The 24,792-nt window shown below is 39.4% G+C and overlaps 1 protein-coding gene across 6 annotated transcripts in view; it reads left to right on the top strand.

The window, feature by feature from the left end:
• Window positions 1-24,792, top strand: part of CCDC129 (coiled-coil domain containing 129) — a 276,989-nt gene that overhangs the window by 139,036 nt on the left and 113,161 nt on the right. Inside the window, exon 1 of one of the 6 annotated variants that reach the window (XM_013985733.2) lies at window positions 14,767-14,914. The exons of 4 other annotated variants lie outside the window; for them this stretch is intronic. The gene's annotated coding sequence lies outside the window, so the exon portion shown is untranslated. Of the gene's footprint in view, window positions 1-14,766; window positions 14,915-24,792 lie in introns of those variants that run through there. One more of the 6 variants, XM_021079203.1, reaches the window with a different exon arrangement.

Here is a 24,792-nt window from a genome sequence, read left to right as displayed (position 1 = left end):
ACAGTCATAAAGGGAGAGCAGATTGAATTAAAAGGTTGGAGTGTGGGATTAAATTAGACTTAAATGATATAATACAGAATTTCACAGAGTCTTTAAAAACAGTAGCAGCATTAAAGTTTACATTGAAGAGAGTAGAACTGATGTGAAAGAAAATTATCAGCGATATGAACAAAAAATCTGTTATTTTTTTCTGGAATGCAGAGGCAGTATATAAAAAGAGAACAGTGCTGAAAAAAAAAAAAAAGATTATAAACCCTAAGAATAAACAAGGCCAACTTGCAAATAAGTATTATTTCTGCATGAAACCCTACTTCTGCAAAGTAGAAAAGACACAAAATTATAATAATAGGACATTTCCTGCAAATTCCATGTGAAGTCAAAGAATTAACACATACATCTAGGCATTTGGATAAAGACAAACAACTAGGATGAAGATAAAAATCAATTATGATTCAAATAAGAAAAACAGGTTTTCTGCAAAGAAACAAACATTAATTTAGCTCAGGTTCTCATTTGCATATAATAAAACAATTTTTTTCTCTCAATGAGAGTTTTTAGACCCAACAATTTTAGACTCAGTCAATTATGAGAAGGCGATAGAAATGTATTTTCTGATAAACAGAAGCTCATAAAACATACCAATGACATACCTATCCTACCTGATAAAATTATTTGCAGATCTATTCCAATTAACCAGGAAATAAGCAAAATTCAGAGCTCAAGAGTTCAAATAAGCAAAATTCAGAGCTGAAGAGCTCTTTTTATAATATAAAAAGAGTGAATTTGAGGAGTTCCTTGATGGTTCAGCAAGTTAAAGATCCAATGTCACTGCTGTGGCTCAGGTTGCTACCATGGTGCAGGTTCATCCCTGGCCTCGGAATTTCCACATGCGACAGATGCAGCCAAAAAAAGAGCAGGGCGGGGATTTGAATACTTGCTGGCCTATTTAACAATTGTTTATCAAGAATAAATTCATAATGTGTATATTTATATATACACACACATTTAAGTGAAATACAGAATTTCAAGGAATGTTAAAAGACAATAGTATCATTGAAGTTTACATTGGAGGAAAGTAGAACTGACATGTAAAAATTTTATGCTATAGACATGTAATTTTATATTTTTTTTCTTTTTTTTTTTGGCTGCTCCATGGCACATGGAGCTCCTAGGCCAGGGATAAGATCTGAGCCACAGTTGCCACTTAAGCTGCAGCTACAGTAATGCCAGGTCCTTAACCCACTGTGCCAGGCCAGGGATCGAACCTGTGTCTCAGCGTTCCTATGACTCTGACACAGCAGGAACTCCTATATTTTATATATGTAAAATTATAAGCAAGATTATAGATGATAATATAATTATAATATAATTAAGAAGATACATACATATATATATATTTCACATCTACATTCTTGCAAAACTGAGAATCTAAAATTCCAGTGCCTAAGAGTTCTCATTGTAGCTCAGTAGGTAAAGAATCTGACTAGTATCCATAAGAATATGGGTTTAATCCCTGGCCTCACTCAGTGGGTTAAAGGATCCGGCACTGCCACAAGCTGTGGGCGCTGCAGTGTAGGTTGCAAATGCAGCTTGGATATGGCATTGCTGTGGCTGTGGTGTAGGCTGACCGCTGCAGCTCCAATTCGACCCCTAGCCTGGGAACTTCCATATGCTGCCTGTGTAGCCCATAGAAACATGTATACAAGCCGCAAATCAAACTATATGAGCTACTTCACGTAGACAGTATCAAAATTTCCAAAAAAAGCAGTAGTTCGGGCCTTAGTTTCTTGATCTCTGGCCAATGCAATAATAATAGAATTCAATAACAATAAGTTAATTTGTTAATTTAATTTAAAAATGAAAGCATCAGTAAACTAAAAGCAAAATTTCCAAATAAGTAGGTTGCGTTTTTGGATTCTTCTTTCCAGCTCAATTGCTAAGTATTAGAAGTCTTTGGAAGATGACCGTTTTTGTTTGTTTTAGTCTTAGCTGTGGGTAGGTGCTAAAGAGAATGTCACAGTACCAGCTTAAGGAAAGGTCAGTTATGCAATTTAAAGAAATGTGGATATTTTTCTTATTACCTTTTAGTACCAAGTGGTACCTCACCCTTCAGATTGAATTGCTTTTGTAAGAAATGTAAAATATTTTACAAACCCGAGAGGAAATTTGACTCTAAACAAGCCAAAAGTGTCCTGTAGAGAATGAGACAAACAGGAAATATTTGCCAAGTTGGGTTTGTCCTCAGTCACCTCCCACCTATCTTGTGAACATTCCTTTTCTGTCCCCAGAGGGTGAGCCTTCACTAATAAGGGAATTGCATATCACCAAGCCCCTTTGTTCCCCCTCCTTGGCCTGCTTTTAACAAGCTTATCTGAATTATTTATTGTTCTTTGCTTAAGTTGAAAAACCAGTCCCATGAAGACTGTAGAACCTTCCCAGAAGTTCAGGCACCGACCGATTCCTGGCTCTTCTCCGAATCCTGCGCAGTGGAGCTACCTATGATGTGGGTCACAAGCCTCTGGAACCTGACAGGGCCACTGAGGACCCCTTGGCTGTGCTCAGGCCCAGGGGTCTCGGATACATTTGTTTCCTCCCATGGCTCGGGTGACCATCAGCTTTGTGCTGTAGTCTGGAAGTGCCGCTCCATAGCTTAGAAGGCTAAAGAGAGCAATTCCACAGAATTTTTCAAAATGAAAAAACATATTTTATTCTTAAACTGCTCTTGAACACAGTGCTGAGACATCCCTGCCTTTGAAAGTTCTAGAGATTTGCCTTTGTTGAACCATAATGTCTAGTGATTCATGTGGCGAAAAGTATTATTTTAAGTTGGGTTTGAATTGTGGTATAGGGCCTGTTTCTGGGCCCCTTTGCTAGGACTTGGAGACATGGGTACTGGAATTCCCAAAGCAGGAAGTGAAAAGCCCTATTTTTGCCTATGGTTGGCTCTAATTTTTTTCATATTTTGAATTTACTTATCTCCTAGCGGAAACTAAGGAAGATGGTAAACAATCAGTAAATACTTACTGAAGATGTTGGAGCCCAAGAGGAAGATGTGTGTTGACCACGTTTACTAGATTTTCCCAGAACTTTCTTTAACTCTTCTGTCTCATTACACAGAAAGGTGTCATTTTGTCTTGATTATTGACTGAAGAAATATGGTCCGGTGGTCTGAGTTTCAGATACTTAAAGAAAGATAAGCTGTGGACCTGGTGCGAAGCAACACACCTTAAACCCTTAGCAAAATGACATCATGGAAAAGTCTCTCAGCTTCGGAGTAATAATGACCTGGGTCTGTACTCGGAGCTGCAGCATGTGTCACTTGTGTGGTTGTGGGAAACAATGCTATAAAACCAAGTTAGGCACTGTGGTAGGGAGAATTGATGTCTCATGGCGGAAGTCATGGGAAAATGTGAGGGGTGGACAGGGAGAGTGCCATGCGGTCATATTTCCTGGAACCGAAGGTCAGAAAGCCTTCGTTCCCCTAACACTGCAACTTTGTCTTCATAGTCAGCGCTGTGCCTCCAACTCTACATCCATGAAAAGGGTGGGTTGCCAACACTTGTGTCCCTAAAACAAGTCCCTCCGGAAGGGAGAAGGGAATCCAGAAATGTCTCAATATCTTTTAACTAGGAGGTTAACTACTGTCACTGCTGCTCTTTCAACAGACCCAGGAGGGTATTTGCAGAGTGGTGGCTTACATTTCTTAAGTTTGTAGAGAAATATTTTACTCAACACCGCTGTTCTGTGCAAAGGTTCCAGATTCATTCCAGTTTGGTGGGAGCAGGAAAGAAGAAAAGGAAAGCCTGTTGCATATGGGAAACCTTTCACAAGTAAAATCCTGTGATGCTGAAAGCCCTGGAATAGCCTCTTTATTTCACTGGGTTAACATTTTTTTCTTTCTCTGGTGGAAACACAATGCATCCTATCATCAGGCAGAGCTGCTCCCTGTCTCAGTATGATGGAATAGCAGCATCATAGCCGAATTCCACTTCTGCTATTCTCTCACCGCAATGTTTGGCCAGTGGCCTAAAATACTTGGCTGCAGAAGAGGGAAATTAGACTGTGAGTAACTGGTGTGATTAACTCACCTCTAAACTCTGGGTAAATGAAAATCCCTTTGGTGAAGGGAAGGGTAGAGGTTGTAATAGTTACAACACTTGTTTTCAGCCCTGAAGAAGAAATTAGCAAATTGACTTGAGCCCAGTGATCAGGGATTCATCAGTAATTGAAATATAAAGTATCAGATCCAGTTATGCAGTCCAATCATGTTCAGGATTAGAGATACCCTAAGCTAGTCTGTAGTACCTCTGTTTTCTACAGTAAAATCTTACTGCCCGTGCTAAGCTATCAGTAGGATGCATTGGACTGTTTTAAAGAAACTGAATATCTATTAGTCATTTTGCTTCTCAAAACCACCCTCTGAGCCAGGTGGGTATTACCTTATTATTTCCATTTGGCAGACAAGGAAACTGAAGACCAAAAAAGTTAAACAGTTTGCCAGTGTCTCATAGCTAGTAAGTGGCTGGTCTGGTTCCTAAATCCAGAACAAGCAAATACATGCCAAGTTTATGGAGTCGCTGCTGTGTTAGACTCCTTGTCTCTAACCTAGTGCTCTTCCCAACATATTACAATGTGTAATCCTCAGGCCCAGCGTCAGTGTCACTTTGAGTATCCATTGGGTTCTCCGGGCACAGTTCTTGCCCCTCATTTCCTCGTAAATGATGCTCATGACTGTCAGTTGTGTTTCTGTCAAATCTAGTAAGGCTGTTGGAAAACTCAGAGTTGTAGAAGCCCTTTCCCTTCTGATGTTTCATGGATACTCTCTCTGTCCCATGCGATCAAGTGCTGTCCTCACTCTGCACACTGAAAATACTCAGTAGTTTGTGTCATCTACAGAGCAAGGCCCATGTGGAATACGTTCTGTATCTTTTCATCCAGAATGGAATCTAAAATGTAGAAGAGGCTTAATACGTATTAATGACTATATGTATTATGAGGACAAATGAAAAAGTTATAATTAGTGATAACAATAAAGATAATCATATAATAGTACTAGTAGTAGATACTATCTGCTGATGACATACTGTGCTCCAATTGCTTTTGTTGTGTAGTTATTTCATTTAATCCTCATAAAAACTAGACAGGGAGTTCCCTGGTAGTTTGGTGAGTTAAGGATTCGGTGTTGTCACTGCCATGGTGTAGGTTCAGTCCTCGACCTGGGAACTTCTACATGCCATGGGTGCAGCTGAAAAAAATAAAATAGAAAACAAGAAAACCACTACACAGGATGGAAAACTAACATGGCCTGTGGCCCCTTTTCTGAGGCCCAACCTTGGAACTACCCCAGATGATAAAGGAAAACAAAGCAGCCCCAACCAACCTACATAAACACAAAACATTTCATGACCACAGAAGGACAAGCACTACAGATGGGTGATTGGGTAGGGAGGGGATTTTACATGAGTTTCCCCCCCTCCCCCGTTACTCTGAGAAGGCTGCTACCCACCCTATTACCTCTGAAAGTCAAGATCAGCATCCAGCCCAGTGAGGCTAAGGGATACCTAGTCAGGGCAGGGCTTGAAGAAAGCCATAGTCAAAGCCAGTAGCAACAGATAGATGACAACTGGACCATTCAGGAACTGAACATTTATTTCTTAGTAACCCAGCTCTTCCACCCCAAGGTGCTTGGTTATCCCTATCTGGCATAACACCACCTTAACCAAATTATTAAAGTTAACATTACCAGTAATGGCACAAGTTGACTTCAAATGACTCTTGATGTGATGCACAGAGAACACAGAACACAGAATCACTTTAGTGTTATTTCTGCAAAAACACATAGCCTGAAATTAATCGTGGGGAAACATTAGAAAAACCCAAAGTGAGGAATATTCTGCAAGATAATACTTCAGAATGTTGTTGCCGTTATATTTAAAGACTCAGGAATGTTCCATATTAAAAGACATCACAACGGAATAAGGCTCATGACCCAAGATTATCTTTTATGATTAAAAAAAAAAAAACACATTTTTGGGAACAATTGGTGAATTCTGAATAAGGTTTATAAATTAGATAATATTCTATCAACATTACTTTCTTGATTTTGAATACTTTATAGTAGTCTTAGGAGATTGTCTTGTTTTTGGACATTAAATACTAAAGTCTTTAGGGATAAAGAAGTATCATGACAGTAATTTACTCTCAGATGATTTAGATCTCTATATCTGTATCTATAGATAGATCATTTATCCCTGTAGACAGGTAGATAAATAGATAATGATACATACATACAGAAAGAGAGAATACATCAGTAAACTGTCACAATTCAGGAATTGGAGTAAATGATGTGTATATATTCTTTGCACTATTTTTGTAAGTTTTTTCTAAGCATGAAATTATTTCAAAATAAAAAGTTTAAAAATATGACTCCCACACAAATTTCCTACCCCTTCCTTGCTTTATATTTCTCTTCTACACTTTTCACCATTTGACATATATCATATATTTGATTGTTTGTTTGACTGCTTCCCTCCACTTTAATATAAATTCCCTGAGACATGTTTTGTCCAAGCTGTATTACCAGCATGGAGAATAATACTTGAAATATAGTAAGTCTCAATACAACAAATGAATGTGTGGGAGTTCCCATTGTGGCGCTGTTAAAATGAATCTGACTAGGAACCATGAGGTTGTGGGTTTGATCCCCGGCCTTGCTCAGTGGGTTAAGGATCTGGTGTTGCCATGAGCAGACGCAGCTTGGATCCTGCATTGCTGTGGCTATGATGCAAGCCTGCAGCTGTAGCTCCGATTCAACCCCTAGCCTGGGAACCTCCATATGCTGCAGGCATGGCCCTAAAAGCAAAGAAAAAAAAAAATGTGTGGTAACTATTCAGTGAATATTCCCTAGGGAGGATAAGAGAGGATATTGGGAAAATAAACCTGGAAAAGAATTCGTAAAAAAGAACTTTAGAAGGCACTAGGTATAAATATATTAGTTACGATGAAATTTAAGAACATGTTAGAAAAAATTCTGAAATCTTCTGAGCAGAAAAAGATCACCTAAAGAGGCATGATAATCAGAGAGCCATCAGATTTCTCGTTAGCAATGCTGGATGCAAATATAGCATGGAATGCAATTTACAAAGTTGAAGGAAAAGAACATTGAATCTAGAATTTTATATCCAGCTATATTCTCACTTAAATTTGAACATTAAAAAAGGTAGTTTCAGAATGTAAGAAATATCAGAAAGAGCTATACCCACAAAAGGAAATTCATATTATTTATAATAAAAAAGCAATCATAAAAATTGAAGTACTAGCCATCAATTAATTTCAGATCGTCAACATCACACAAACTAAAAAATGTTTATAATCTCTTAAAAGTTTATAATTTTAAATATATAGTCAATAAACGAGATAAATTCAAAACAAATGATCTAATATAGAAGATAGATATAAAGCAAGAAAGTTAACCCTTAAAAAGGAGAAAAGGGGAAATAAAGATTAGAGGAGAATTAAATGGAATTGAGAACAAAAGAACAATACAGAAGGTGAACAAAATCAAAACTTGGATCTTTACAAAGATTTATAAACTTTAGGCATTTGCCTAATATTTATCTTTACCTGGAAGTTCCCGTTGTGGCTCTGTGTAGTAAGCCCAGCTAGTATCCATGAGGATGTGGGTTCGATCCCTGGCCTTGCTCAGTGGGTCAGGGATCTGGGATTGCCATGAGCTGTAGTGTAGCTCGCAGACACAGCTCAGATCTGTCATTGCTATGGCTATGTTGTAGGCCCACAGCTGTAGCTCTGATTCCACCCCTAGCCGGGGAACTTCCATATGCCACGGGTGCGGCCCTAAAAAAGAAAATAAGAAGTTTATCCATAAAATATTTCAGAAAGTTAAGAAATAGCTATGGGGGAAAAAAGCTAAGGAAAGCTTTTAAAGTTTAAAAGAATATAATAAACAACTACAGGCAACAATTTGGAAAGCTTGAGCCAAATGTACACATTTCTAGAAATAAATACCAAAATTGGCACAAGAAGAAATAGAAAACATGAATAAATCATATCATCAAAAGAACAAAGGCCTCCACCTTGCTTTCCCCAACAGAAAGCATCAGGTCCATATGGCTTTAAATGAATGTTCTATTTTTAAATAATTTTTTTAGTAAAAGAGGGAAACTTTTTTTGACTTTTTTTCTTCTTCTTGAGGTTATTATATATTCCATTTCAGATCTAAATAAGAACAAGAAATCAAAATTGTATGGACATTTCACTAGATTTAAAAAGTCAAATTACATATTAGCTAATAGAATCCTTAGAGTATTTAAAAGATAATACACCATATTCAATGAGGATTTAGCTCAGGCAAGTTGTATGTAAAAGGAACATCTGACTTAGGAAAATTAGTGGAAAACTAGGTCTAGAAGATAGTCTCCTTAACTTGACAAAGTCTACGTGTTAAAGGTATCCAGAAAATATCACATGCAACAGAGGAATATAAATACGATGCTTTAATGTAGGGAGTCACACGGGGATATGCCCACTATCATTACTCTTGTGATCTTTAAAACAGTTATTGGAGGAGTTCCCATCATGGCTCAGTGGAAACGAATCTGACTAGCATCCATGAAGACACAGGTTTGATCCCTGGCCTCACTCATTGGGCTAAGGATCCGGCGTTGCCGTGAGCTGTGGTGTAGATCGTGGATGTGGCTGGGATCCCGCACTGCTATGGCTGTGGCATAGGCTAGTGGCTACAGCTCCAATTTGACCCCTAGCCTGGGAACTTCCATATGCCGTGGGTGTGTCCTAAAAAAAAAAAAAAAAAAAAAAAGTATTAGAGGTTCTGGCCAGTGCAATAAATAAAAATGTAAGTAAAAGAGACAAAAGAAGAAAGAAAAGACGTGCAGATAGAAAGGGGCGACATAGATATTGCTATGAATTTTGTGATCATCTGCCCAGAAAGCATAACAGAATTTTCAAAATAAGAGAGTTCAGCAAAACTGTCAGATACAAACTTAGTTATTGAGGAATGCATCAGTATCATTCTCCTATGCTTGTGCTAGAGTTCTTCAAAGAAAAGAAGCGATAGGGTGTGTGTCTCTATCTGAGGATACGCATTTCTCTCAGTAGATAGATACAGCCAAAGATGTGGAGAGAGACACACACAGGAAAAAAGAGAGTCAGAGAAGGATTTGGTATAGTAAGGAAATGGCACCAAAATTGGAGTAAGGGGAGGCAAAATGACTGAGGACTGTTTAGTAGATGGTATTCAGAAAACCAGTTCACAGGATGCATAAAAAATAAGTTTAGATCCACACTTTATACCATATATGAGTGAACTCCGGACGTATAAAATACCTATATATAAAAGTAAAACCATAAAATGAATTGGAGAAAACATCGTAACTTTTTTAATCATTAGGTGGGGGAGTGCTTCTTAAATAAGAACCCCAATTCACAAACCATAAGGCAAAAATTGGATTTGACAACATCAAAATTAAAGACCTCTGTTCAGTGAACTGCTCTGTAGATTATGTTAACATATGGGTGGCAGATTAGGAGAACATATTTGCAACTTCTAAAACCAACAAGGGATTAATCTAGAAAATACAAGGGACTCTAATGAATCAACCAGAAATAAAGAATTAAACACAATAGAAAATAGGCAAAGGTTATGACTCTACCATTCAAGGAAAGAAAAACGGGGAAGGATAACGAGTATGTGAAGAGATTCTCCATCTTGTTAGCGGAAGTGTGATAAGAGAAATGAAAATTTAAACAATATAGACACACTATTTAATACCCATCTTGATGAAAATCAGATGACACCCAGAGGTAGCAAGTACATGGCCAATGGGATCTCTCCTGAACCTCTGGTGGGAATATGGACAACAAAGCACCCTTCTGGAGAGCAATGTGTCAGAAGTAGGTGAAGTTAGGAATGCATAAACCCTCTCGGGTAGGTCATGGCCTGATTGGCCTGTGGAGATGAATAGGAATTGTGATGCCATAAGGAAAAAACAAACGGAAAAGCAGCTAGATCATTCAGTTCTGCTATGGCATAAAATTCCCTTTGTCACAGTAAAGTGGGCCTTCGATGTTAATGTACTCATACCCGCCCTACATTTCCACCCAAAAGAGCACAGAAGACAGCACAAGATTCTCAGCCATAGCATGACCTTCACTTTTGAGACTCAATGAGATCTCTAAATTTTGGAGGTGACCCCCTTGAGTTTAAAAGACACCCCAGGGAGCAGGGATCATTCAAAACACCCTAGTGGTTTTGTTCCTGCTAGTTAGGAAAGACATGAACAAGAGTGCATATAATTTAATTATGGGTATTTGTGTAACATTGGAGCTCAGTTGAGGTTCTATCGATGGTGGAATGGACAAGTGGAATAAAGTGATTGAGTTGAGCCTTATGTGATGAGTAGGACTATATAGACAAAGAAGTAAGGGGTGGTTTGTGCCAAGAAAACATCCACATGAGTATAATGTTTGGGGGAGAAAATTGGGGCACTGCAAACAAGGTGGCTAATAGAACTCAGAAATGCTCAGGCATAAATAGGTTGTGGTGGAGATAGAGAGGAAAGGATAAATTTGAGAGGGAATTAGGAAGAAAAAATGACAGGGCTTGATTGTGATGAAAATGAGGAAGAAAGTATAAAAGTCTTAATTCCCATGTTTCTGGCTTAGATTTTGAGTGAGCAGTTATATTATTAATTGAGATCAGAAATATAGGGAAGTTCCTTTCATGGCTCAGCGATTAACAATCCCACGAGGATCCATGAGGATGCAGGTTTGATCCCTGGCCTCTCTCAGTGGGTTAAGGATCCAGCGTTGCCGTGAGCTGTGGTGTAAGCTGCAGACGTGGCTCAGACCTGGCATTGCTGTGGCTATGGCATAGGCAGGCAGCTGTAGCTCCAATTCAACCCCTAGCCTGGGAACTTCCATATGCCGTGGGTGCAGCCCTAAAAAGAAAAAAAAAAAAAAAAGGAAATATTGGGATATATTTTCTGGAGTTAACAGATGCAAGGCTGTGAACAAGATAATTATCTGTTTTTTGTTTGGTTGGTTTTGTTTGTCTTTTTGCCTTTTTCTAGGGCCGCTTCCTGCGGCATATGGAGATTCCCAGGTTAGGGGTCTAATTGGAGCTGTAGCCACCGGCCTACGCCAGAGCCACAGCTACATGGGATCCGAGCCACGTCTGTGACCTACACCACAGTTCACAGCAACGCCGGATCCTTAACTCACTGAGCAAGGCCAGGGATTGAACCCGCAACCTCATCGTTCCTAGTCCAATTCGTTAACCACTGCACCACGATGGGAACTCCTAATTAGATCTGTTGTACAGAATCTCCAAGTTTAGTGGGTAAGAAAGCCACATAGGTAAGTGATATTATAGAAATATGTGCAAAGTGCCATAATGGCTTATCAATAGTAGTTAATAGTACAGGCTCTGGACCTTCTACCACCAGGGTTTGAATCTTAATTCTCCCTTTGAGAGAATGTATTCTTTAACCTTTCCACATGTTAGGTTTTCATTTGCAAAATGGTAATAATAGTAGCACCTATACCATAGGGTTAATGTGACTCAGGTTTTCATTAGAACAACGTTGGGAACATAGACAGTGCTTAAATAAATTGGTAACTAAGTCAACAAGGAGAATTTATAAAGGAGATCATTTGTAAGCCAAGCCCTGACAAATGCTTGGGTGTCTTTCCAGTGGACCAACGAGGAATGTGTCAGACAGTAGGGAAAGTTCATATGCAAAGTCTTGCGGGCAAGATAAAGCAGGGGATCTGGGGAGATTTGACTAGCTCCGTGTAGCAGGAAGGTTCTGTTTATGTCTGGCGTTAGAGATGGATGGTGCTGGAAAGTGACTGGAGCACTGTGGAACTCTGGGTTGTTAAAGCAGACTCCGGGACTCTCTGCCATCCTCCTTTCCCTGCCTGACACCTTCTCGTGCGTGCACTTTCTTTAGTTTTTCTGCTTGCTGTCTTGATGTTGCTGATGGCAATCCATGGATCTATGTATTGTATTAAGACTTTGTCCCTCTGTATTTATGCCTGCATCCTATAACTAAGCCCAAAGCCCCAAACAAGTTAATCTTTATTGCTTAAATATCTCCTGTCCAACACACTTGGGTCTTGTAGTAGCAAATCTCGCCTCTGCCATAGGACCCTCCCATTCCTCAGAACCTAAGTCTTGAAAACTCTTTGATCCTTAGACTTGAGGTTCTGCATTATATTCCTAGATGTGACCTTGGTTTCCTCTTGGCCAAATTAATGTTCTTATGCCATCTACCCAGGCTACAAAGAGTAAGTAATCTTTTGGACCGACCTATGCCAGAATGTCTATCTTGATTCAGATGTGGGATCCTTATACCCTCACTTACTCATCCTCCCTGACAGGTAACTGGAAGCCTGAGCTGTTGAGCATGAAGCTGGACCAAACGGAAGATTGAGACATTACATGTTTCATCATCTGCAGTCCATAGTCCTCATAGCCACAATAAAAAGAGCAGTATTCATAAAAGAAATAAATTGAGGAGAGTCAAATATTCAAAAAGATAGAAAACTAAGATGAGAGACAGAGAGGGAGAGTCTGAGCCGAGGCAGGAGACAGAACCTGGGAAAGCCGGGTGAGTACAAAAGAGGTCAAAACCAAGGAAACAGGCCAGTTTTTATTAGGTGATGTCCTGGTCAGGACACTGGAGGAGGACAGGGAAGATGGACACTGTGCCATCAAAATTACTTGGGAGCTGCAGAAAATGGTCAGGAGTTCCTGGAGACCAAACAAACAGTTACTCACTGTGGACACCTCCCTTTTAAGGAAATGTCCTCAAGGCAGTATGATGTTGCAAAAGGGCGTTCAGACCTGGAGATAGTAGCACGGAGTGTGGTTCAGGTCATGTGACCTTGGACAAAACAAGTCACCTTTCTTTTTTTTTTTTTTTTTTTTTTTTTTTGTCTTTTTTGCCATTTCTTGGGACGCTCCCACGGCATGTGGAGTTTTCCAGGCTAGGGGTCGAATCGGAGCTGCAGCTGCCGGCCTACACCAGAGCCACGGCAACGTGGGATCCGAGCCCTGTCTGCGACCTACACCACAGCTCACGGCAATGCCAGATCCTTAACCCACTGAGAGCGGCCAGGGATCGAACCCGAAACCTCATGGTTCTTAGTCGGATTCGTTAACCACTGCGCCACGACAGGAACTACAAGTCGCCTTTCTGAGTCTTAGCTTCTTACATGTTAAATGTAGGAGGGAAAAAAAAAAAAACAATAAAAATAAAACTTCCCTGCCTTAGGATCCAACATGTCTTTGGACACAAAGTAAAATAATGCATATGAGAGCATTTAATGAAGTGGTAAAGCTAATACTAGTGGAGCAAATTACAACCATTAATGCGATTTCACAGGGAGGAAATGTTAACAATAGAAAGTACTTGCTATTTCAAGGGTTTGCCAGTCTGTGGGAACAGGGAAATATCAAGGACAGAGGTCTGACCTAGAGATAAAATTACCAATTCATTCCACCTTCCTTTCAGGGTTCTTATGACAATTAACATGCCAAGTTTCAACCACAAGACCATATGTTTGTTAGATCACGTGGGGAAATGTGGTTTATTCTGATTATTTGTTTGTATTAACATTATTAGTGCAGTGCTTCATTTATTACCCTGGCTCAACTTCAATCTGTCAGGAGGCTTCACAGCACATGGAAGTGTAAAAATACTCTAAATGCAAGTGATTTTTTAAATAGCAGAAACTAAGCTCACCTCCTCCCCAGCAGACCTTGTGGGCAATCACCTTGGACCTGGTACAGAGTGGTATTCTTGCTGATTACAGTCCTGACCCTTCCTAAAGCCTTTAAGATCCTTCAGAAGTGTCAAAGGAATACCTCCATGTGCTAATGACAGCTTTAATATTTAATATACTTTATTCTAATTATTTAGAAGTTGGTATTCAGTGCCCTAATTTAAGCTAGGTCATTTGCCCAACCAGACCGCCCATTTTCTAAGCATACAGAGTAAATCAAGATATATTGAATTCTTCCCTTCAGTGCTTCTCCCTTACAATTATAAATAATATGTTAAGTTCAGACATTAAAGTATAGAATGATTTTAAGCAACCAAGTTCACACTTACTGTTTTCTAAGTTTTCTTCTTCCTCTTCAGCCTTACTTTGCTATCACATACTCTGTGTTTCAGTCCTACAGATAATTTTCACTTCTCCAACTGTATCATCCTAGTCAATATTTTTGTGTCTTTGTATATGCATCCTCCCCACTCACTGTTCCAAGCCTAGCACAATCCCCATTCATCAGGAAAACTCCTATTCATGCTTCAAAACTTGTCACAATCATTTTCCCTTGGTGAAGCCTTCCCAAATTCCCTTTAGAGCCTATGTCCTCCCTCCCTCTGTGTCTTCAGTATTCCTCCATGAGTGTTAACTGCTTGTGGCCCTTGAAAGGCTGCAGACCCCTTGAGGAAGAGGGGAGTGATTTGTTCATCTTTGCATTTTCCCAGCCCATGATCTAGCACAAAGTAGACCTCCAAAAATCTTGTGGGGCCCAGGAATGCGGGAAGTCTCCTCTAGGCTGGTTCATTTATCTAAAGGAGCCCCGCTATCTCTTTCGAATGTTTCCTTATACGAAAAGATCAGGAAAACAGGTTTGTTTGTTTGTTTTCCCCCTTAGGACAACTGGGCGTGGATTATGAAAATGTTATTCAAGATTAGGCAAATACCACACTGTTTCCTACAGGGAACTGTCCAGGTACAGGACTTTCAGATGGCTCAGGAGCTTTTGTTGCAGGTGGATGGAGCCGTGGAAGGGGCTATGATGATCAGCTTATCTAGGGGATGAACTTTGCTTGTTTCCTGAGCTCTAGTCCAACTGCAGGAGGTAAGACTGTTTATTAAGACTTTTCTTTGTGCCTTAGCCACGTAAATGCTCTCCCTGATCACTGGAAGAAGAGAACAGGAAACTGGCTTCCTTTCCCCCCTCTTCCTAATTGTAAGAATCTCTTGACTGAAACCATGCTAAAAAGCTTGGGTTGAAGGCAGGTGAAATTGAGGAGTCTGCAGTTGTTAGAAACAAACAGAACCATGTTAAATGCCATTGGTGATGAAGGGGTTGAAGAATTCACTAAAGAAGGAACAGAAGAAGGGGAATTAATTCCGAGTCCTGTGGATAGGAGCAGATCAAAATAATAATAATCTAGAATTGTAGCGGAGAATTGACAAAGAGATGTGTGGTCATCAGAGCTAGCTAATTCTAGAGAAGGAGAAAGGAGAGAAAGGGACAGAGGGAGAGAGAAAGAAAGTCCATGCGGTAAGAACTGCTTGTAAGTATGATGCTCCATTTCTGGTTTCCAGACGGTGATATTTTTGTGTGAAGGTGTCATTCAGAACAATATTCAGAATGTCATAATCAGAATGGTATTTTGGTACCTCATCATTAACAAATATAAGTTGTTAATTAATGAAACATACTAAATACTAATGAAATTAAATATTCCAATCAGAAAATAGAACATTTTCATATGTATTTATATATCAGCATATGTAAATGCAATTGATTTATATATATGTGCATATACATATATACACATATATGTGCATGTGTCTGTATGGACCCCTATAGAATAAAAGTAATTGTATTTTTAACTGATAGGTTTCCTAAATCAGAACAAGACTCTCTCACTTCTCCTCGTTCTGACATAAGACTGGCCCATTGGAATCACCATCACTCAGGAACTTTCAGGAGAGAGGGTCTTGGGCTCTAGTAATTGTCTATTCATGTCTGATAAATAATAACTTTGCCAGACCACTCTTCACAACCTCCTCCAAACAAGAGCAAGAGATCAAGAACTGAAGAATTTGGGGGAAAATATTTTTTTAAGGATATTGTACATTGTAGAACTGCTTTTTCATTCCTTTTCGGTACTTCTCCACTGAAAAATATGTGGAGTGATAAATGCAGTGAGGGAAACGCTCTGCTTTCTGCAGCAGCAATAAGGAGAACACTGGAAAGAAACAAATGTTATATCCATTCAATGGACTGCTATGTGTCCACTAAAAATAAGGCGGATCTGGAGTTCCCGTTGTGGCACAGTGGTTAACAAATCTGACTAGGAACCATGAGGTTGAGGGTTCGATCCCTGGCCTTGCTCAGTGGGTTAAGGATCCGGCATTGCCATAAGCTGTGGTATAGGTCACAGATGCGGCTCGGATCCCTCGTTGCTGTGGCTCTGGCGTAGGCCGGTGGCTACAGCTCCAATTTGACCCCGATCCTGGGAACGAACCTCCGTATGCTGTGGGAGCGGCCCAGGAAATGGCAAAAAAAAGGAAAAAATCAGATCTGTATGTGTGGACATGGCCTGATGTCCAGCAGGCATTCATAAGTGAAAAATCCTGAAGGACAATGATTGGCAGCACTTTTTATAATAATTACTTCACAAGATTACGAAGGTGGGAAAAATTTCTCACTTCATTCTCTGTACATTGTATTGTTTAATATGATATTGTTTAAAATGTTTGTGATGAGCCAGATTAATACATTTCGTAAAGAAAGAATGACTGAAAGAGGGAATGTGAATGAGAGAATGAGAAACGATAATGAAGGAATCAGGGCACAGATCCCCAAATGTGGTCAAAGTGTGCAGCTCTTTTATAGGTGAACTAGCGATTTTTCTCTTTCATGTTAAAAGATGCCAGTGATACTATGTTAAAAGGAATAGTCTGTATGTTTTGAGTCATCCTGAATAAGTTATGTTGTTAATAAGATACTAGGTTTCTAGTTAAACATTGAATTTCAGCAAATTTAATATAATTTTCATAAAGAGGAGCACTGGGGAAAGAAAGAGAGTACTTTGGGGAACCTAGTTTAATTTTTTAAAAAGGAAAAGAGAGCTGGACTCCCAGAACCATTGGGGATGCAGAACAACCTGGACACGTTTCAGAGAACCACAGAGACACAAGGATTGAGCAAGGAGAGGGAGGGACCAGAGACTAATAGTAAAACTCTTTTTATAAATATAACTTTTATAGTTCATCACCTGGGTGTCTTGTTGGACATTTAGGTAACTTTTCAAGGTTTTTTTTTTTTTAGTATGTATTTATAGATTCTAGAAAATAAATATGGAGAATATTTTCAGAGAAGAGAATTAATATATCAAACCTTAGATTTTACAAGTAAAAAGCCCACCCAAATGATATATTATATATTTTCTACTTATTTATTTGCTAAGTCTATATAATTTGAAAACACCCTGGACATCCTCCAAATCTCACATAAAAGAAGATCTTAGGGATGGTGGATTCTAGTAAAAGGTGGTAGAAAATGTGGCTGAATCAGGCATGGCAGACTCAGAAAAGAAAGCAGTTTATTCTAAGTAACACAGATACTGGATGATGGAGCCCAGATTTAAATCTGACTCTTGTCTCATCAAAGGTATACTCTTAAGGAAAAAAAACAAATTTTTGTCTGAATAGAAAAGTATTACATGGTCTACTTAGAGCCTCACATATCCATTTACACTTTCTAAAAAGGTCATCTTAATAGAACTGACAAAGTAGTGACTTCTCTGGGACAAGATGTGACTGGTTCTGAAGATGCCCAGCTCAGAGACTGCCATGAAAATAGAGGCGTCCACACTGTTGGATAATGAAAGACAGAAAGAGAGAAAAGACAGGTAGAGAGAAAAATGGCCCCCATACCAAAGATGACAATATGTTGCCTTACATCTCAAAAGGGACTTTGTATATGTGAATAAATTAAGGACCTTGCGATGGGAGATTATCCTGCTTTGCCTGGTGGGCTCAATGTGATCATAAGGGTCCTTATTGGAGAGAGGCAGGAGAGTCAGAGTCAGAAAAGGAGATGTGATGTCAAAGAGATTTGAAGATGCCATCCTGCCAGTATTAAAGATGGAGGAAGGGGCTGGGAGCTGCAGACTGTGGGCAGCCTCCAGAAGCTAGACAAGGAAGGAAATGGATTTTTCCCCAGCGCCCTCAGAAAGGAATGCAGCCTTGCTAACACCTTGATTTTAGCCCAGCGAGACCCAGTTTGGATTTCTGGCCTCTAGATCTATGAAATAATATAATTTGTATTGTTTTTAGCTATTAAATGTGTAATTTGTTGCAGCTCAAAAGGAAACTGAAACAACCTAATAGGCTCTTCTAGGTGATATAGACATTAGATCAGTATCAGTAGAGGATAAGGGGTAGGATAAAGGAAGAGATAGCAGAAAGACTGATGTTGGAAGGGTCTCAGAGCATGGCCTCAAGATGTGTAGATGGTGGCTTGTCCTTTCTCGTCATTCTTCCTTTATCTCAGACCTAAGGAAAAAGCAGTATAATTAGGATAACACACATATAGCACTATACTCACTTCATTACACAGTCTTAGAGTTTCCGTTGTGGCTCAGTGGTTAACGAACCCGACTAGCATCCATGAGGACCCAGGTTTGATCCCTGGCCTTGCTCTGTGGGTAAAGGATCCAGCATTGCTGTGGGCTGTGGTGTAGGTTGCAGATGCAACTTGGATATGGCATTGCTGGGGCTGTGGTGCAGGCCAGCAGCTATAGCTCCGATTTGACCCTTAGCCTGAGAACCTCCGTAAGCCGTGAGTGCAGCCCTAAAAAAAAAAAAAAAAAAAAAAAAAAAAAAGATACAAGACAAGGAATAATTTCTGTAAGATCTTAATAAAATAGTTATCCTTGTATTTAATCCCTTCCATATTTTAACACTCTGATTTGTGCAAACCTTTGTAAACGTTCAAGGACAGATTTAACTGCAAATAATACATTATTTAAAACCTACAGAAAAATGCTTTCTGAATCAATTCCCACTGAGCAGACATTTTCTGAATCTCAGTCTTCCATCATCTTCCAGAAGATGCAAATGAAGAAGTTGGGCAAGTCACATAATTTCCCTGGAGTTCTTATTTTATGAAATTATGCCTAATTCATTGAGACGGGTAGAGAATCTTGAATCTTAGATCTGGAAGGAACCCAAGAGATGGAAGTAGCCCAGATTTCTCATTTTATGTATGAGAAAACTGGATCAGTTACTTGCCCAAGATTTCACACTGCATTGCCCTCTGCCTGTGCCCCCAAATGCACAAGCTCTGTACTAGAGAGTAGTGGTGCAGAAGTGACAGATTTTTTTTTTTTTTAGTATCTCTAAGAATTTTACCTAGGACGAAAGACAGACAAATACATAAATGTATAATTTTTTTGGTAAATACAATGATAGAAGTAAACATGGGCAGTTGGTTAGGCTTGAAGGAGAGGTGCATAGCCCAGACAGGCACCACTTATCATGGATACTCATTGATTTTTATCGACTTGTTTTTATAAAAATAACTGTGGCCTTTGTCTATTGTTTTTAAAATACTGTCTATAAAATTAGGAAAATAAAAATTGTCCATAACCATATTATCCAGAAGTAACTACTCCTAGCGTTGTTGCATAACTTATGTATAGTAATATTACTTTTACATAGATATAATACACACAGTTATGCGTACATGTATGTATTTCTCATCTCAATAAATGTATAGTATTAATGGACATATATATGTATTATGCTGCTATTTGTCACTTAGCAATCACAAATATGTTATTTTAAAATCACTAAAATATCAGAGTTAGAATGAATATGCTCAATACCATCTAGTCCAACTGCCAAATAAATAATTTTAAAATTTTTGAATATTTTAAGATGTAAAGAAAAATTGCAAAGATAGTACAGGGAGTTCCCCGTATACACTTTTCTCTATTATTAACACTGTACATTAGTATGGTACATTTATTACAGTTAATGAACTAATATTGATACACCGTTATACAGTCCATAGTTTGTTTCTTTCATTTTTATCTACTTTTCTTTTTCTGTTCCCTGATCCCATCCAAGATAGCACATTACATTTGGCTTTCATATCTTCTTAGGCTTCTTTTTTTTCTGTTTCAGCCACACCGGGAGCATATGGAAGTTTCTGGGCCAGGGATTGAATCCGAGCCACAGCTGCAACCTACACCACAGCTGTGCCAATGTTGGATCCTTTAACCACTGAGCTGGGCCTGGGATCAAACCCACACTTCCACAGCTACCCGAGCTGCTGCAGTTATATCCTCAACCCACTGTGCCACAGTGGGAACTCCAGGCTCCTCTTAGCTGTCATAGTTTCTCAGACTTTCCTTGTTTTTGATAACCTTGACATTTTAAAATATTGATCAAGTATTTTGTAGAGTGTCCCTCAGTTGGGATTTGTCTGGTGTTTTTCTTATAAAGACTGGCATTAAGGGTGTGAGGTTAGGAAGGTCACAGAGGTAAGTTGGCATTCTCCTCATGTCATATCATGGGTGCAAACTATGCACATGACGTGGTTGTTGACCCCCTGGTCCAGGTGGTATTTGTCGGTTTTCTCCACTGTCAAGTCACTCCCTCCGACCTTTCATGCTTTATTCTTCGGAAGAAATTCACTATGCAGAAGTCAGGAGGTGGAGTAGCTACATTAATTATTTGGAATGCTTCTGCACAGGAGATTTATATATTCTCCCACAATTGTTTATTTATTCAATCATTTATGTATATCAGTTTGGATTCATAGATATTTTAAGTAAATATAAAATATTTATTTTATTTTTGGATTATAATCCCATACTGCTTTACTTATTGTGTGCTCACATTATACCAGCTTTGGCCACTACACATTTTTTCAGCTGGCTTTTGTATCTCTTTGACATACCACATCATTGTGTGTGTGTAACATAACCATGTAATTTATTTATTTATTTATTTATTTTTTGTCTTTTTGCCATTTGTTGGGCCGATCCCGCGGCATATGGAGTTTCCCAGGCTAGGGGTCTAATCGGAGCTGTAGCCACCGGCCTACACCAGAGCCACAGCAACACGGGATCCGAGCCGCGTCTGCGACCTACACCACAGCTCACGGCAACGCCAGATCGTTAACCCACTGAGCAAGGGCAGGGATCGAACCCGCAACCTCATGGTTCCTAGTCAGATTTGTTAACCACTGCACCATGACAGGAACTCCACCATGTAATTTTTTTAATGTTTAAGATTTTGGAGCTCCCGCTGTGGTGCAATGGGATTGGTAGCATCTTGGGAGTGCTGGGACGCAGGTTCGATCCCCTGCCTGGCACAGCTACAGATACAGGCCTATCCCACAGCCACGGCAACACCAGATCTGAGCCACAGCTTATGGCAATGCTGGATCCTTAACCCACTGAGCAAGGACAGGGATGAAACCTGTATCCTCACAGACATTATGTCAGGTTCTTAACCTGCTGAGCCACAACGGGAACTCCTTATATGGCCTTCATTGCCCAGTTATTTACTTCTTATGAGCAAAGTAACTGGGAATATTGTCTAGCCGCCCAGAGTGTTCTAAAAATTTCCCCCCAAATACCATTCATTTCCATTCTGAGAGCATTTTATACCCCAATTACAGCAGTTCACAGCATAGGCAGCTACTTTGAGTCATGGCTGGTGGTCACATTTTTAGGATTAAAGACTAGAAAGCTGCCTCCATTTTGTTACTTTTCTATGTGGTCAGATTTAACTATTCATTGTTAAAAAGCAATTTCAGTTCCTTATTGACTTCCATCTATTCTGTAGAGTGGGTAATCTAAGCCATAAGAATGTGTATTTTCCCCCATGGGGATCACTAAAGTGAGGTAGTAAAGGAAGTTTTTTTGTTACTAGTAATAATACAGCCCATAAACTTTTAAAATATATCTTGAATTGTTCTGCTTCTAAAAAAAAACTTTATTCACCTATCTTCTGTTATCTTAGGTTATTGTACATGGTGTTATAATTTTAGTTTATGACTCTATAGCCATCCTAAAAAAAGAGCCCCTAATTCAGGGAGAATATCTCATTTTTATATCCACAGTACCTAGAAAAATGCCAGCCCAGAGATGCTGCTCAATAAATACTCATTGAGATGAAATTAAAATGAGTAAGATTCTAGTTAGTTTTGAAATCCAGCCTAGATTTTATTACTGAGCTCTAGACTTATATATCCAAACTGCCTGCACAATTATTATTCTTGTAGTTATCATTATACATATAATCTCAGTGCACCTAGTGGTGATTGTATAAAGTTCACAGGACATTTTTATGCATCATTGCAGAGAACCCTACAATATTTCTGTGAAGGGAGCATCTATAAAATAAGAATCTGCATTTTACTGATGAGAATATCGAGATTGAGAAACTGAGACCTGCCCATTGTCTCACAGGTAGTAAATACTGGAGCCCGAGCTGGAATTAAGCACCTGTGGCTCTAAGCCCTAAGTGATTCGTGTCTCTCCTTTGTCTAATACAGAGGTTTTTCAGTCTCAGTGCTCTTGATATTTAGGGCTAAAAAATTCTTTGTTAGTGGCATGCTCTGTATATTACAGCATGCTTAACAGTATCCTTGGCTGCTGCCCACGAGATACTAGTAGCATCCTCCAGCCCACTGTGAGAACTGAAAATGTCTTCAGACATTTTCCAAGGTTTCCTCGAGGTCAAAATCAGTTCCAGTTGAGAATCAGTGGTCACATAGCAGTCACGAAGTAGTAAGGGCTCTGGAACAAGCATAAGCAAAATGAGAGTAAAATAGGGGTGTACACTTTCTAGTAGAGACAGCATTTGATTTGGATCTTTTTTTTTTTTTTTGTCTTTTGTCTTTTTAGGACCACACTCGCAGCATATGGAGGTTCCCAGGCTAGGGGCCAAATCAGAGCTAGAGCTGCTGGCCTGCACCAGGGCCACAGCAATGCCAGATCTGAGCCACGTCTGTGACCTACACCACAGCTCACGGCAACGCCGGATCCTTTACCCACTGAGCGAGGCCAGGGATCGAACCTGCAACCTCATGGTTCCTAGTTGGATTCGTTTCCGCTGAGCCACGACGGGAACTCCAGATTTGGATCTTTACTCTAAAAGACTGAGTTGACCTAGCAGAATTTATTGTGATAACAATGAATTCCCAAATATTTGTTGAGCATGCAAGGTGTCTCAAATCTAACTCAAAGGGATAAAATATAGTAACAAGCATCACTAAAGGTCTTACTAACATGAAGCACTATCTTAATGTTCATCTACTGGAGCATAGAAGTATCTGGGGTCAGTTAATCTCATGATGCACATTTAGCATCTAGATTTATCATATTATCCACTGAAGATAATATGATAATTTACAGGAAAGAATCACCTCCAGTTTATTTTGTAGCTTACTAACCTGTAACTCATCCTAATCATTAAATCGAACTGTACAGGGAGCTTGTGTTTTCTAGTACATTTCTGGCTCATTGGAAATGTTCAAAAAATATCAAGCCTGGGTGTCTCTGCGTGAATATAAATGAAAGAAAAGCCTACCTTTAGCTCTCGTCTGTGTTTAGCCAGGGTTCTTGGACCTGCTTAGAAATTCTTTCAGCCAACATGACAACCAGTTCTCTTAGTTTGCTGGACTCAGAACAACTGGGCTAAATCTGCTTCCCTTTTATTCAGTATAATTTGAAAACCGAGAAAGATTCTGACGACTCTGAAAAAAATCTGCTCCCTTTCCCTAAACTAACCAGTTGGAAAATGTGTAAGAGCTGTTTGAGCTCTGAGAATATATGTAATTATTAATAACATGGATTTGGAAGTCAAATAGGCCTCGTTTTGCCTGACTTCTGGCTCTATCCATTATGACTTGTGTGACTGGGACAAGTTGTTTAATATCTGTGAATCCAGTTTTCTGATCTGTAAAATGGGGATAATAATAACTGCCACCAAGTAAGAAAATCTTGTAAAACTTTTAGTGTGGGGTTTGGCACAGGTCAATAATAAATGATTATCATCATCTCATCGTCTTATTTTTATCATACTCTTATCTACAGATTCCTGTGTGAGAAGGATGTAGTTGAAATGAGAATGGGTACACTTTTGAAGTTGTGCTGACATCTTTTTATAAGATAAGAAACAGTTCAGTTGGTCTTAGTGAAGAATGCAGGTCTGAGATTCTAGGGAGACTGAAACTGTCTCCATACCCAAGGCTCTGCCTCTGATCATTAAAAATCAAACCACCGCCATCATTCACATCGTCTCTAGCAGAAGTTTTCACAGCATGAAGGTGGGAAGAGCAACACAACTCTTCCAGCCTAATCGATATATCTTCTAAATGTTTAGGACTAGAAGGTGAGTGTGTATGCGTGTACAAGGACAGTGTCAAGAAGCGAAACTGGTCAGAGACCGACCAGGAGAAAGGATACACTGATCAGAAACAACGATTCCGAGGTGCTGTCCTTGGACTTGCTACTTCAGACTTGTTTTGGGCAACTTAAACATGCAGATTTTTCTCATCTCATCCCAGACCTACTGACTAAACTATAACTAATTGGTAACCAAAATATGGGTAATTGGGCAGGTTTTTGTGCGTTCAATTTTTAATAAAATGAAAACTGTTAAAATATGGACTTCATGTTCAAAGTGTAGTTCTGGACCTGGTATTTCAGTTAAAGTGTGCCTTGTCAGTTAGCGTTTGTCCAAGACAAGGGTTCTGGTTTTCTTAAGGCTAAGTGGGTAGTGGATGCCACAGGAGGAGAAGGTAGCTGTGGTGTTGTCTCAGGTCTCAGAAGACACTGGTGATGGAGGTGTGAGAGGACCTAAGAGACAGAGGGTTTCTCCCAAGATGGGTTTCGGGCCAGTTTCTAGGGCTGTTCAGATTCTGCTTACTGATATTAGGAGCTTTGCAGAGGAAGCTCACTAGCTGTCATAGAG

The sequence above is a fragment of the Sus scrofa genome, chromosome 18 (assembly GCF_000003025.6).
Source record: "Sus scrofa isolate TJ Tabasco breed Duroc chromosome 18, Sscrofa11.1, whole genome shotgun sequence".
Taxonomy (NCBI): domain Eukaryota; kingdom Metazoa; phylum Chordata; class Mammalia; order Artiodactyla; family Suidae; genus Sus; species Sus scrofa.
Note: the sequence above shows the minus strand (reverse complement) of the source record. Positions and strands in the feature narration are given on the sequence as shown.